The sequence below is a fragment of the Rhinolophus sinicus genome, linkage group LG04, assembly GCF_036562045.2.
Source record: "Rhinolophus sinicus isolate RSC01 linkage group LG04, ASM3656204v1, whole genome shotgun sequence".
Classification (NCBI taxonomy): Eukaryota; Metazoa; Chordata; class Mammalia; order Chiroptera; family Rhinolophidae; genus Rhinolophus; species Rhinolophus sinicus.
In genome coordinates, this window is record NC_133754.1 from 26,662,589 (window position 1) to 26,675,720 (window position 13,132).

A 13,132-nucleotide genomic window follows, 5' to 3' on the forward strand; every position below is an offset into this window, starting at 1 on the left:
CATTTTTTGTATTCTGTAGCTATTCAGTGTTGGAGGCTAGAAACCAGAAATGAATAGAGTAAGGATTTCTACAGGTGTTGGTAGTTATTTAACTAAAAGTACGTTTTCTATTTAAGATGATATTTTCTGTGTTATGAAGACTGTTAGAGGATATTTAGAAGAAAACTCATAAAGGATTAAGATTTTCCCCCCCAATGTTTGGTGTAAGAATGTCCTAATGTGCTTTTAACTGAAATTGAAGTTAAATAAAATGTAAAACAGAAGTTAAAAACTTAAACCTGAAATAGCTTGTTATTGATATAAACCGTGCTTACAACTTACACTGAAATACATTTAAAAAATTGACAATAAATTGGTAAACTGGTTTATATTTGAGAATGGGATATTACTCTGACTATTCTGTGATTGTAATTTTTTTTTTTTTAATGAGGTTTCCCCAATGTCTTAATTATTTGTGTCAGGATTTCGAAACTTTAAAAACGGGAAATCTTCCTAAAGTATTCTCAATTCTTACCTGTTAGTTCTAGAATGAGGCATTTAATAATCTTGATGACCCAGGATGGTGTAGTTACGGTTGATGCTATCCTGGGTCCTTACTGTGCTCCTAAGGCCATTCCAGGTTTCCTGCAAAGACAAAAAGAAGGCACCTTCTCCTTTCTTTATTTTCATTCAGTCACGGGTCCTAGGCTGTTAAGAAAGAGGACTCAGCTGTTGGACATTTTATTCTCCATGCCTGGGGACTGTACCCCTCTGCAGCTGCTCTTCTTGACAAACAAGTGTGTGATATTTGTCGCTCTATTGTGGGTCTCTCCCATTTTCTTCCCTCTTCAATTTTTTTCATTGTTTATTTTGTAACCTTTATGTGAATAACAGTCAATCAGAGTGCTTTTTCATTTCTCTGTGAGAATTAGACTATCTTAACTCCACACATGTCTTAGAATTTTTCATGGAGACACAACATCATTGCTAGATATTTCTTTGAGAGCTATTTCTTCCCTGTTAGAAATTATTTCTGTCACCCTTTCCTTTTGTCCCCAGATTCCTTCTCTGTACTTTATTTGAACTCTGAGAAATCTGAAATGCTTATACTTAGGTACCTGAGATTTTATTATACGTGTAAAGGCGAACCTCCTAATAAGTTTGATGTTGGGAAGTAGAGTGAAGAGCATGCTTGTAGCCTCACAGGACAGATGAACTTCTGTATTTAGAGTTTGCAGGTATGGCTGACTTTATTTCTCCATTAAGTCAGTATTCATTAAGGATCATGTGTGTGCTAAAAGCATGAATGAAATTCTGGGCCTTATTCTGGGATACAGAAATGAATGGCTTACATGATTATTTCTTGCTTTAGTTGTCTGATACATATCATGAGGCACATAGGCAGAGACAGCTATGGGAGAGGAGAGGAGACATCAGCAGCAGATTATTGGGGAAAAATTAGGACAGCTTTCTAGAGGCAAACTTAATGAATCCACATCCTGGGAATGAGTAGGTTTTCAACTGGGAAACGTGGAACTGAAAGCCTTTTCTTCTAAGGGAACAGGTTGCACTGAATGTGAGGGAGACTGGTGTTCCCGGGGCACTCCCCGAATTCTAGCTGGAGCTTCAGGGAGCAGTGAGACACCAGTGCGGCAGTTTTCCAGGGGGTTTCTGAGACCTGTAGGTCCCTGAGACACTTTTGTGTGTGTGGAGGGGAGTCTATACGTTCAAAACAATATTAAGATTTTATTTGGCTTTTTCACCCTAATTCTCTCCAGAGTATGCTAAGAATTTTCCAGAGGCTACATGATGTGTGATGACATCATGGCTCTCATGTTTAATGGGGTATGGACTTGTGGATTCTTGTGTTTGAAAAATTTCTCACTTTAAATTTCTAAAACAGTAAATAGTGATAGATAAGCCTACATACATAAGCAAAAGCTCTTTGGGGCCTTCAATAATTTTTAAGAGTTGTGTCCTGAGACCCAAAAGTCTGAGAATGAATGCTGTTCTAAAGACCTTGGATTTTATGTTAAGTGCCACAGGGAGTCATTTAGTGACTTTTGCAAGATGGTGACGTGATCAGTATTTTTAGAGCCTGGGATGAAGAGCTTACAGGCCAGCCTGGGGCAGAGAGAATCGTCAAGCAGCTGTTGCTGTAATTTAGGAGAGATACAAGGGCTCCAGCTACTTTCTGTTGGGATAGATGTGGTGGTATAAATACTTGTAGAGAGATCTAAAGTACCGAGAATCCGTAGCTCTGGAATGTTTGTGTGAGGAGGAAGTCCTGCTCACTCCCAGGTTTTTGACATTGGATGCTGGCACCCAGTGGAGTATCGTGAACTGAGTGGACTGCTTTCTTCCTTCTGCACTTGAAAGGTATGTTGCACTCTTCTCTGGCTTCCTTCCATTGTCTCTCATGAGAAGAGCTTGTCATTCAAATCAGTGCACTTCTGTTTGCAATGTGTCTTTTTCCTCTGGTGGTTTTCTAGATTTCCTGGTATTTGCTTATCTTCTTGAATTGCTAAATGCATTTCCCAATTTTTGAGGAAATTTTGGCCATTATTTTGTCAAAGACTTTTTCTTCCGTATTCTCTATCTCTCCCCTTCTTTTTCCCCCCATTATTGTAAGTTACTGTGAGCTACTTTACAAATATCTTGATGTCTTTAGTAATTTAAACAATGGACCAAAAATTTCTTCCTACCAGGATAGCAGTAATCCTGCTGGCTGAACTCTCTTTCTTTTCCCCTTATGTGAACAGGGAACTTGATTTTCATTAATTCAGAGCTGCAGTGCCCCAGATGATTTCAATCAACTCTTTTGTGATGACAGCATGGCGGGTGTGATTGGAAGTCAAAGTCAATTTGTCAGTCATGTCATAAGCATTCTTGCCAGCATTGTCCGTGGCTGTCATCCTGGCATTTTGGATTCCTTTACAGAATAGCAGATGATGTTGGCCAGACTGTATTCTTGGTAATTCTGCAGCATGTCATCATCAATAGCATCGTAGATACTCATGCTCTCAGCACTTGCATTGCTATTAAGGGAAAAGGTGGGCTTTCCTTCTGTCTCAGAAGAGGTGACAGATCTGAATCGATTAAAGATGCTAGGTCCTTCATCAAATTCATATCCAGAATTTAATACTTCTAGGGCAGTGATTGATGCATCTCCAAAAGTAGGGGGTTTTCTTCCCACTTCCTTTAATGTCACCGGACACTGGTCAGAATGAGTCCTATGAACTATAGCCCTAATTTTATCACCAGTCCCAACAATCTTAACTTCTTTCCTGGCTGTTCATCTGTTTAGCAATCCAAGAATGGATAGCCCACAAAGCCCTCCATCTGAGGATGTTTCTTCTTGTTGGCAGGCACCTTAACATCGGCATTTTCATACAGAGCCAAAGATGCTCTTCCATACACTTGAGCTGGTTTCAGCTCCTTCTCAGCTTGGGCGTATTTTGAGGCTGTTAGCATTTTTATAGACTTGGTGATTTTCTGGGTGGTTTTAATTGACTTGAGTCACCTGGTAATAGCTTTCAAAGTTGCCATATTTTGAACTTGGATCCATCATGGTTGTGTGGCCCAGGGCTGAGAGCCCAGCAATCCCTGTCCAAGAAAACATGGTGGTACTGGCCCCGCTGAAGGTCAGTCCTCTCTCTCCTTCTGTGACATCAATTACAGTTGTTACCCAATTATGTTAGACATTTTAATGTCCCACAGGTCCCTAAGATTCATTTTTTTTCCATTTTTCATCTCTCTGTTCTTCAGATTGAATAATTTTTATATTGATCTGTCTCCGGTACATCACCCATATCTTGAGCGAGTTCACTGACTTTTTTTTGTCCCGTTTTGTGGTTAGTTACATCTAGTGAAGTTTTTATTTCAGATACTTTATTTTTCAGTTGCTGAGTTTTCATTTAGTATTTTTGTTATCATTGTTATAGTTTCTATTTCTCTGCTGAGAGTTCCTTTATTATTGTGAGCCTTTTTTCCTTTCTATACCTGAGAATTGGAATGATAGCTGCTATAAAATGCTTGCTTGCTAATTAGAACTTTGGTGTCTCCCTTGATTGTCCTTTTCCTTGGGAAGGAACCCGTTTCCTGCTTCTTTTATCTCAAGTAATTTGGATCGTATCCTGGACATTATAAATGACATGTTGTAGGAGCTCTCAATTTTGTTACATTTTTGCAAAAAAAAAAAAAAAGGTATATTTGTTTTCTTGTTTGTTTGGTGAAAGCAGACACTTAATTTGGCTGGACGCAGAGTGCCAATTCTGTTTTTCCTATCATGGCGGCAGCTTAACTCTCAGTTCAGCTTTTTCCCTTCAGCAGAATGCTTGGCGTCTGCCTCACATCTGTGACTCAGTGGCCACCTGAGATTTGGAAGAAGTTTTATACTTCATTCTCTCTTGCTCTCTTGCCTGGAATTTCTCATTTTCCAGTGGCTGACTGTTCGGGACTCTGCCCTCTAGTTCTGAGCCAGTGAGACTGTTTTCTGTTTGTTTTTTTGTTTAGCAGAAAGTGAGCCACGTGTGTGGCACAGACTGAGGTGTGTCCTCAGGCTTAAAAAAACTGGAAACTCATCCGTGCAGTGCAGTTCCTTCTTCCACATGTCAGCTCACCTCCAGTAACTGCCTTGCTTTTATTTGCTCTCCACTGCTGTCAGAAAACTGTTTTTCTTTATCTGTAAGTACTGCATTTATAGTTTTTATCTGTGGGAGAGTTGGTCTGATACCCCGTTTCCCCAAAAAGAAGACCTAGCTGGACCATCAGCTCTATTGCATCTTTTGGAGCAAAAATTAATATAAGACCCGATATTACATTATATTATATTACATTATATTATACCTGGTCTTATAGTAAAATAAGACTGGGTCTTATATTAGTTTTGCTCCAAAAGATGCATTAGAGCTGATTGTCCGTCTAGGTCTTATTTTCGGGGAAACACGTGTAGGAGGTACTTGTCCTAGAAATTTTGTTGGCAGTACTAATTGAGGAAGAAAGATGATAAAGACAGCCAAATTAAGTGACTGGTAGGGAAGTGAGATGGGATGATGAGTTTAATTTTGGTCATGTTGAGTATGTTGGTAACCAAAGTGCAGTTACCCACCAAGTGGTAGTTCTGCATGTGTGAATCTTGGAAGTGTGGTTTGGGCTGGAGACACGGATTTGGGACTTCTCAGCATGCTGATGGTGACTGACATCACGAGAGTGGATAAGCAAGGAGGGATGTTTCGAGAGAGCGTTGACCTGTATTCACAACTCTGGGGAACAACCATGTTTAAGAGGTAGAGCTAGGAAGAGCAATCCAGGAAGGAGATTCAAAATGTAAATGGAGTAAGGGAAAATTGTAACAGGAACCAAGCCAGTGGGCAGCAGTTCTTCACTTGGGATCTACTGATCCAGTTGGTCCAGGATTATTAAGTTTCAGGGGGTTTCTGAACGCTCTACTGTGGGCACGCATGTGTGTGTGTGTGTGTTTGTGAGTGAGTGTGTGTGAGTGTGATTTTACTGGGGTGAAGGTCCATAGCATTCATCAGATTTCTAAAAAGGTCTGTGGGTTTGTGACCTACAAATACTTAAATGTTGAAATAAACAGATTGAAGCTCAGAAAAATGACTGAAAAATCGCTATTTAATCCGCAACTTTGGAGCTCACTTGTGGTTTAGCGCATTTCAGAGTGAAGGTGGAAGACAGTTTGGAATTCACTGAGAAGTAAATTGGAGATGCAGAGGTAAGGATCAGCAGGATAGAATTCTCTTTCAGGAAGTCTGGATGATAAGGCGAGGAGAGATTGCATGATAGAGAGGAATCAGATCAAGAAAAACATTGCATTGGCCTCATCTGTCACAGGCCACTTGCCATTCTATCCCCATTGCACTTATGCACTGAGTTTTCCAGTTTGTGAAAGCTGCTTTCTGGTCCAACTCTGCTTGTGTAGGCTGGCGTGCATACATTTACAGCTTTTGATCCCAAAGTGGTTATGAGCTACAGGAAAACAGGACTGACTTTTCTCTTTATTTCCGGTGTTCTTTCCCGATAGCACCTTTTATTGTACCCTGCATGTAGAAAAGACTTCACATGGCTCACTGGGAAAGATTTCAGGATATGGGATAGGCCCGTGAGCTAGTGGAAACAGGGGTCCCAGTGCCAAGAGTGTAGAGCACATCTCTGGTGCAAGGATTCCCTTCCAGCTCTGCCTCGATATTCTCAGGTCTCCAGGGGGATTGCAGCTTGTGTACACTACAGGCTTGACTTCCTAAGGTTTACCCCGTATAGGCCCTTAGAACAAGGGAAGGCCTTAAGACAAGTAGGGAAGTATGGTATGTATATCCCCCTCTCCCGCCTTTGGTCCTCTTTTCTTAATAGGCGAGAAGTGTGATTAGATGGAAAGACACTGACTGAACTAGGATGGGAATTGGAAAGGTAGGCTGGAGTAGGGGGCTGAGGTTCCGTAGCTTTCTGAACTCATCCTGATGTCCTTATGTTAAAGGAAAGTTGCAAAATAGCTACTGTGGTTTGTTCCTATCGCTTTTAGTTTCTGCCCCTGAGAAGTAGAATACTTTCCTGCTTCCCAGTGTGCCCCCCTCACCTAAGCCAGCGAATTTAATAAAAATTCTTGTTCCTTCTAGCCCCAAGGAAGTTATCAAGTGTCATTGTTTTCCTAATACCAGATAAGGCTGGAAATATTTGATCAACAAATAAATGAGGGCCAATTCACCGTCAACATTTAATTCTTATAGAAATTTGTTAAAAAAATGGATCTATAGTGGGTTAAATTTACGGTAGATATTTTGGACCCTACTCTGCTTAGGCTCTTTGCCAAAGAGTAAAATATATCAACTCAGCTTTGGAGTTCAGTCCCACAGCCTGCCTGCTGCCTTGCTTCCCTCCACGAAAGCTCTGCGCTGGCACACCTTGGTGGGAAAGTGCTGGTTAACTGTACATTGCAACTAAAACAGATAGTCACACGGCTTCTGAGAAATCTGAATGCTTTGGGTAGTCTGCATATTTCACTTTTTGTTTAATTTTTAAAAGCACAAATGGAAATTTAATATATACACTATTTTGTTCCTTTGTTTTGGTACTTAATAGTATAATTTGATGACTCTTATATATTGGCACAAAAAGGGCTCTAAAAAGTTTTGTGGTTTTTTTTTTTTTAAGTTGGAAAATCTACTATTTGTGGTTATTGTACTTCATTGAATGGATGAACTGGAATTAATCTAACTTGTTTTCTTTTGATAAATATTTAAGTTTGTCCTGATATTTATAATTATAAGCCCTAATGCTTCAGTAAGCAACATTGGCCATAGGTCATTTCACATGCATGTAGTTATAATTGTAGGATGGTTCCTAGCTGCTGAATTGTTGGGTTTCTTTTCTAGAGGGTTGCCACACATGTAGGAGAGGATCTATTACCCCTGTTCTTATTCTTGGGCAATAAAAAACATGATGGTGGTATCTAGTGGTTTTGATTTTGTAGTTGTCTGATAAGTGAGATCGATCACCTCTTAATATGTTTAAGGGCAATTTGTGTCTTCTCTGTTAACTTGTTATTTCCATTCCTCTTCTGTAGGAGCTCTTTATTAATGAAAGAAATTGGCTTTTTGTTTAGCATGTGAGTAATTTGTTTGTGTGTGTTGGTTTGTGTGTTGACTGTGTTTTGTTTTTTCATGAAGAAACTTTTTTTTTTATCTGTATGTAATTGAGTTTATTAATCTTTCCTTTTATGGTTCCTGGGTTTTTGTGTCATAGAGACATTTTTCATTCCTAGAGTATAAAAATTCTCCCAATTTCTTTAGGTTATTTGTAGATTCACTTTGTATGCTTTAAAATCATTGATTTATCTGGAATTAAATTACATTTAAGGTTTGAACTATGGATCTAACTTTATTTTTCCCTCAGATAGCGACCCAGGTGAATTCACTTCTTTTTTTTTTTTGATATGATGTACATATCTACAGCAGACATTATAGGTTGTTCACCTGATATTCATTCTTCTCTCTTTGCCATCTGAACCCTGATGTTTATGTGAATGTTAGTAAATTCAGAGAAAAAAATTTGTCTTCTCAGACACCCTTGTGCTAAGATCACCATGAGTCATGGAGGACTAGGGGATAGAGTATCCAGAACTGTCACCTGGCTGGCAAAGAGGGATGAGCTGATGGCATCACCCTTTGGTCTTACCTTCCCTGTTTTCCTGCTTTATGAGGATGTAAGGTGCGGAGGTCCGGTATCTGTGGACCATCATGGAAATTACTGTGGATTACACTTTGAGAAACACTGCTATGGATGCTATGAAATTCACACATGTAATTGTGAAAAATGGAACAGCAGTAAAAAACACTTGTGAAAAAATTCCAATCTCTGGCAGCAGAGGTCAGAGTGCTTCTGTGGATGTGTACTTTGGCAAAGGCAAAGCAGAGGGAAATACAAGGGAAGAATGCAACTGAGTGGGAGGACTCAATTCTTAGTTTTTATTCCTAATATGCTGGCCTTCCCCAAACTGTACTTGAGAGTTAGGGTATATACAATCTACTCTGAAATATGATGGCATTTCAAACCAGATATGTTGGTTTTCTCATTAGCCTACTTTTTGAAAGGCAGAGAAGACCTGCTCAGAGGAAATGATCCATTTAGTTTCAGCATATGGATAACATATTCTGATGAGAGTAGTGGAATAAGTCATATCTAGTCTTTTAAAAATAGAGATTTAGTTGTAAAGAAAATACAAGGAATAATTTAATGAAATTACTGGATTAAATCTGCCAGCAACAACAAATAGTTTGTAGAGAGTATATGGTTTCAGAGTCAATTTCAACTCCCTACTCCTGTTATTTATAATTTTATCTTCCATTTAAATTATACAGAAGAATGTTCAAGTGTATTTTTACCCTGTATTTTCTTTTAGTTATAAAGTCTTTTGTAAACCAAATTTAAGCTAGGATCCTTGACTGTAAAACAAATATTTTCATAAAACGATATTTAAATAAACTTGTTTAAGAAATTGGCTTCATTTTTTTTTTTTTTTTCAGATTGCTACACCTTTTTCTCCCATCCTAATCTTAGCATTTTCTTTTAGTTCCACAAATAAACTAAACATGCTTTTTTGGCAGAAACTTTCTTGTCTATGGTATTGGTGGGAGTTTGAACCAACAAGGCAAATCCTAAGACATCTCTGTTGCAAGAAGCAAACTGAAGTGATGGGTGACTGCTCTGAGAGCACGCTCTGTATCTAAATGTTACCCAGCCCTTCACTGCTGGAATGCTGTTCTTTAAAGAGACAAAGAGTGAGTTATTAACTTAGTTGAATAAGGTGGTCAATGAGACATGATGCTTGTAACTCATAAAATGAAAGAATTATTTTGTAAATTGGCCTCCCCATTTGTAAATTTCTCTTTCTTGTAACACACACACGCACACACACGCACACATAGGGATGTGATGTCATTTACAGAGTTCTTAGAAGAAACAAAGTAATAATTAAGATATGTGGGAAAATTTACAAAGTTTTCCCTAAAAGTGCACACATTTGTGAAAGACTGCATATACAATATCAAGTGACTAATAGATAAATATGTATGCGTGGTTAGATGTAGTCACATTCCTGTTGAAAGTATCCTTAGCTTCCTGCCTGGAGCATACTAGATGATTAGTAAATGTTGGTGGAATGATGAATAAAATTATGCTCTCAAGTAGAGCATGTTAATTTTTAAATATGGCTTTCTCCAGACTGAACATTTGATGTATTTGATAAAATAGTGACTGTCGCTACTCATTAGTCTTTATGATTATTAATGTAATTGTAGTTAACAAAAAAAGATTTTTCAGGGCTTGCATTTTTCAGGGCAATTATACACAAAGAAATCAAGCATTCCAAACTGGCTTCTTTCCATTACTATGAATACCTTCTCAGCATCTCTGACTGTAGGGGGAAGTGTACCTGGAAGCAATGTAGCAGGTAATGTAACACCAGGGCGGGGGAGCAGGAATTTGTAAGGTGTTGATTCTCTTTTGAATTCTATGAATGTCCTTTGCTTTGTATCAATCCACACCTGAAGATTAGGTTTGTTCTGCTATGGATAAAACATTCCTTATTTAATGCATTCCACAGCAGCTACCAATTGAATGTGAAACTCAAACCTTGTTTCACTAGCTAACAAAGATGAGAAGGCACTGCATTATTAAAGCTTTTAGCCACTAAGAGGGGTGCTAGGTAAATAAGTTGAGGACAACCCCCCACCCCCATTGTTTCTAAAACAAAAACAACTATTCAGGGGTGGTACTTTTTTGTAATAAGGTGACAATTCTTCGATGATTGCACTTAAGGCTTTCTTACAACCTATTAAATGTGTAAAACTGTAACTTGGACTTAAGTTGAAGCTTTTAATATGAAAACTATGAGGTTTTTCCTTTGGATCAAATCCTGGTGGTACAACTTTTATTTTTGTGTCCGAGGTATGTAAGAACAACTTACCTTGCTTTTTAAGAAAAGTCTTTGAAGAGTTTATTTGTGTATAGATGGAGCCCAAGTATTTTTTTTTTTTTTTTTGTCCTAGATTTGTTTTTCATGGCTGACTAATTCAGAAGTGACATAGCTAATAATATATACATTAAGCACCAGAAAAGACTGACATATTGTTATGGTGTCATGGTTGCTGGAGGATATAGACCATGAAAAGTCTTCTCTAAAATATCTGCTCTAATACTTTTGATTAATTAGAGATTCATTTACTTAAAGTTTTTTTTTTTTAATTGCAGTTATTCTCTGGGAGAGTTAACCATTGTCATTTAATTCTTATCATTATATCACATTTTGAATACACTTGGGATATGTTTTGTGTTGATTTATGTTTATAAGCTACTTTATGTTTAGACATTCATTCAATAAATATTTGAGTACCTACTATGAGCCAATGTCTTTTCTAGGTACTTGGGATATATTCATAAAGAAACCAAACATACAGAGTAAGAGTTAAGTTTGTAACAAAGTTCAGCCAAATTTACTGAGTTTGCTGAAAATCTTGTAGTAGAAATTAGCTAGATTGCTTGTGTGTCCAAATGAAAGGCTGTGCATTTATCCCTGCAACCTTGTTTTTTTGAGGAATACTTTCTAATGGGGTTCCACATAGCAGAGCTCTCCATGATGACTTTTGGGAGATGGGGATGAGATTTGCAGAATAGATGGCTTTTCAGATTTGCAGAATCTTGTGTCACCCCACCTCTCCACATCTCACCCCAAACCCCCTTTATTAGATCTGCTCTACTCCCATCAGTTTACATAGTTTCCTTTAAAAATAAATGTTCTACTCTAGGCCATAAGGGAATAGCCTATTACTGCAGAGCATTAACAAATGGATAATTATTTTTTCCTGTTTGAAATTTGCCTTCAGCACAGTGGTTTAGATGTTCCATGATTAACCTTTGTTGTCATAATTATCTGTCACGTTCATCTATGAGTTTAATTTCTTTCTTGTCTTTCTTGCTTGGTAAAACTATTCAGGACACTAACTAGATGATTATCTGAAATTTGTAGCTCTGTTAGATTTGCAAGTTTGGAAAAGACCTTACCCAGCAGCTGGTACTTGATCACGTTTATTATGCCCACACCCTCCAATGACCGAGTCTCTGTTCACAGTTGTTTTGTCTTTGTAGGAGACCGGATTCTGCCCAGAGCAGCTAGAGTTGCTGAGCCTTAGAAAGGAGCAAAGCTTATTCAGATGAGGAAATGGCGGGAGGGTATTTGTGCCAGCTCTTGCCAGAATAATGCTGTGAAACACTCTCCAAGTATAGTCATCGAACTGCCTGCATCAAAATAATCTAGAATGCTTGTTAGCGCTGCCAGTTCCCAGCTCCCGCCTGAAGTATGAGCACATGGTCCCGGTGATTCCTCATTCAAGAGTCACTGTCTTAAACCTCTTAATATCAGCTGAGATAATGGCAACATTTCTAATAGCTGTTTCACATCGATGGCTCTTACCTTTTTTTATTGAGGTATAATTTTCAGTGAAATTCACCCTTTTTAGCGTACTGAGTTGTAACAGATGCATACAGTTGTGTGACTGGCACTTTAATGAAGATACAGCAGAGTCATCCCTCCCCCCGAATTCCTTACGCACCTTTTTGTAGTCGACCCTTTGCTCCTCACCCCCTGTCCCTGGCAACCACGGATTTGCTTTCCATCTTTGTAGGTCCTTCTGGTTTTAGCGTTTTGAGAATGTTATATACATGGAATCATACTATTTATAAGCTATTAGAGTCTGACTTCTTTCACTTAGCGTAATGCATTTGAGACTCATCGAAGTTGTCGTTTTTATCAGTATTTCATTCTTTCTTGTAGCTGAGTAGTATTCCTAGAATGGATATACCACAGTTTATTGATTCCAATTTGAAAGACATTCGACTTATTTCTAGTTTTTGGCAATTACGAGCCACTATGGAACATTCATGACAAGCTTTTTATTTCACTTGACTAAATGCTTGAGGAGTTGATTGATGGGTCTTATTGTAGGTGTATGTTTAACTTTAACAGAAATCGACAAACTGTTTTGCACGTTGGCCGCACCATTTTGCATTCCTACCAGTAATGTAGGAGTGTCTGTTTCTTTTACACCCTTGTCAACACTTGTTATTGTGACTTCTTAAAATTGTAGCCATTCTAAAATGTAGTGTTTGTATGTTTGTAGGTGTGAGGTAGTAGTACGTCCTACTGGTTTTAATTTGCATTTTCCTAATGACTGACTATTTTATTTGAGCACGCAGCATCCGCTGTTGGACACTAGGCCATAGCTCTCCCCTCCCCCAGGAATTTATGTATTTCAGGACAAATGACACGCAGGTACCAATGAATGTGAAATAAATTTTATTACTCACATAATATATAGCAAAAGGATTCACCAAGGGGAAGGGCTTGAGTTTTGTCTGGAGTGAAACATGGTGAGAAAGGTGTTGGTAGTTTGGGATTTTTATTGTGGTGAAAGGATGGAGCCTGAATGGGATCCTTTGTCAGCCAGGTTTGTATGGTCTGAAATTTCCGTCGGTGCCAAGGGGACTGATGGTGCAGGTGGGCTTTATAATTGGGTTGTCGTTATGGGACAAAGAGGAAAGGGGAGCGCTGGGGACTTGAAAGCTGTCAGAGGTCAGACAGACT

At 38.5% G+C, this 13,132-nt stretch overlaps 1 protein-coding gene and 1 pseudogene across 16 annotated transcripts in view; one reads left to right on the forward strand and one right to left on the reverse strand.

The window, feature by feature from the left end:
• Positions 1-13,132, forward strand: part of LMO7 (LIM domain 7) — a 188,922-nt gene that overhangs the window by 27,463 nt on the left and 148,327 nt on the right. The gene's annotated exons all lie outside the window — the stretch shown is intronic.
• On the reverse strand, positions 2,757-3,601 carry LOC109450636 (ATP synthase F(1) complex subunit gamma, mitochondrial; annotated as a pseudogene).